The sequence below is a fragment of the Otolemur garnettii genome, unplaced genomic scaffold, assembly GCF_000181295.1.
Source record: "Otolemur garnettii isolate 467f Iridium unplaced genomic scaffold, OtoGar3 scaffold00144, whole genome shotgun sequence".
NCBI classification, from domain to species: domain Eukaryota; kingdom Metazoa; phylum Chordata; class Mammalia; order Primates; family Galagidae; genus Otolemur; species Otolemur garnettii.
This window is the reverse complement of record NW_003852539.1, coordinates 2,873,604-2,876,379: the sequence shown is the minus strand read 5'-3', so window position 1 is coordinate 2,876,379 and position 2,776 is coordinate 2,873,604. Positions and strand designations below refer to the sequence as shown.

The window sequence follows — 2,776 nt, the reverse complement described above, 5'->3', positions numbered from 1 at the left end:
CACAGCTCACAGCAACCTCCAGTTCCTGGGCTTAAGTGATTCTCTTGCCTCAGCCTCCCAAGTAGCTGGGACTACAGGCGCCCACCACAACGCCCAGCTATTTTTTGGTTGTGGTTGTCAGTGTTTGGCAGGTCCGGGCCAGATTTGAACCCGCCAGTTCTGGTGTCTGTGTCTGGCACCTTAACTGCTTGAGCTACATGTGCCACACATATAGTTAAAATTGTGGAGGCAGAATTTGAGCCTAGATGAAAGGATGACAAATGTTTTTTGATTGGGAAGTGATAATCTTTCAGTTGCTCAGTACATGGTTTTATTAAATATCTGTAATATATAAAACCTGTGCTTAGTGCTGTAGGGAACATAGAAGTTAACAAGACATAGTATTTTGTCACAAACAGCTGGCAGCATAATAAAGGAGATAAAAGAGAAATATAATAGCAAGTAGTAGTGAACATTTACTTTGTGCCGAGCATTGTGCTAAGTGTCTTCTCTGCATTTCTGGTATTATTAATCTTTTTACAGATGAAAGGCACAGAGTGGACAGTTAATTTGTCTACAGGTCGCATAGCTATGGGTCAGAATCAGGATTTAATCTCAGATTGGAGATTCCAAAGCCTGAAATCTCAACCTTTTCCCACTATGATCCCTTATTACTGTACTTAAAGAGAAAAGAGAATGTAGTAAAAGAAGTAACATGCCGTGAGAACTTGGAACAGGGTGGGTTGTGTAGATAACACACCTGTTTGGGGGGGTATGTTGCCTCCTATGGGAATTGTAAAATTATTTCCATCCTCATAAAGCAGATAAATACAACAGAATCTGATGGTAGGCAGACTAAGATAGGGGGAGGTAGGAAATAGTATGGGGAAATTAGATTGGAGAGAGTTTAAAAAGAATTGCTAAGATGTGATAACTATGTTGAATTCCTTGAGGAAAATAAGTAGCAAGGAAGGATAATGCCAAAATTTTAATTTTCTATAATTGAGAGAATACTTTGACTGAAAATAGAAGTAACAAATGAGTGAGTGGAGGGTATGATTTTGAGTTCATTCTGTGGGACTAAAAATCCAAGTGAATATGATCTATTTTCCCTCTGTGTTTTTGACTTTGGCTACATATTAGAATATCTATATAATTTAAAACTATATCAAGGTCTAGGCTCCCCTTGCTAAATCAAAATCTTGAGATGTAGAGCTCTGGGATTCAAAACTTTTTGAAGTGCCTTAGGAAATGGGCAATTTGTATGTTACTGCTTAGAGTATAAATTGCTACAATTTTTGAAGAATAATTCGGCATTATGAGTTAATATTACAAATGAACAAAGCCTTTAATCTAGCCATGCCACTTCTAAGAATTTGTTATATAGATTTATTCACATGTTTGCAATGAGCTACGCATAGGGTTATAAATTACAGCATTATTGATAACTGACAAGGACTGGAAACATCTTGCGAGTCTGTATCAATAGGGGATTGGGTAAATAAGTTACAGTACATCCACACAGTAGAATACTATTCAGTTAAAAATAATGAGGGTAACCCTAAATGTACTGGTCATACATATCAAGTGGCCAAAAAAAAAAAAAAATGATTTTCTTTATTCATAGAATGTTTCCAGAAGGATAAACAAGAAATTGGAAACTTGTTTCTCAGGAGGGAAAATAGGACACTAGGGTGAAATTAGGAGACAAACAACTTTTACCTGTATATCTTTTTGTGTGCCTTTTGAAATTGGTCAGATTTATATATATATATATATGTATATATATATATTTGAAGATAATTTTAAAGCTTCACAGTTGCTTCTGATACGTTGTTAAAATTGAGCCAGTTATTCTTAGTGTGAATCTGTATAACTTTGTGTGTATATACATGTGTGTTTGTGTGTGCGTGTGTGTCCACATACCTGACAGTGGGACATCACCTGGGAGCTTATTAGAAAAGCAAAATCTCAGGTCCCATCCCAGACCTAATGAATCAAAATCTGCATTTTAATAAGCTCCCCAGGTGATTCAAAAGGCACTTATAAGTCTGAGAAACAATATTTTAGGCGAACCACTTAAAACAGTTTGTTTACCTACCACCTGGCATGACAGGTAATATTCCTACCTCTGTTCTTTAAGTAATTCTGTATAATCATGTTACACACTTGTTAAGTATCTGCTATTCAAAATATAAGGGCTTGTTCAGAGCATTGTACAATCAGTGGTCAGGTGCTTAACATTCAGTACTGTTCATAGCAGCATTTTCCAAAGTGTGTACTGAACCTGGAACATATATTTTACAGGTTACTAATATGTGTAAAAGGGTTCTCTGGTCAAATCAGTTTGGGAAACATTGCATTAAATAAAAGTGAACAGTTTTCTTTATTGCAGGACTGTTCAGAGATTTGACCAAGGAATCCTTTTTTTTTCTAGGACTATCTCTCAGGTCTTTTGGTCGGTGGAACACACTTTGAGAAATGCCTGGTTTAGAGGAAAGAGCACCACTGGCTTTGGAATCCTTGGCAAGTTACCCAACTTCTCTGAATATTAATTTTCTTAACCTTAAACTGGGGATAATAATACTTGCCTTGGTGGTGGTGTGAAGAATAAATGAGAGGTATTTAAAAACATTCAGTTTAGGCTCGGCGCCTATAGCTCAACCGGCTAAGGCGCCAGCCACGTACACCTAAGGTGGCGGGTTTGAATCCCCAGCCCGAACCCGCCAAACAACAATGACGGCTGCAACCAAAAAATAGCCGGGCGGGCGCCTGTAGTCCCAGCTACTTGGGAGGC

General features: G+C 37.7%; 1 protein-coding gene across 1 annotated transcript in view; it reads left to right on the top strand.

Annotated features, from left to right (window-relative positions):
* RLF (rearranged L-myc fusion) overlaps positions 1-2,776 on the top strand; it is a 112,903-nt gene that overhangs the window by 51,488 nt on the left and 58,639 nt on the right. The window lies entirely within an intron of this gene.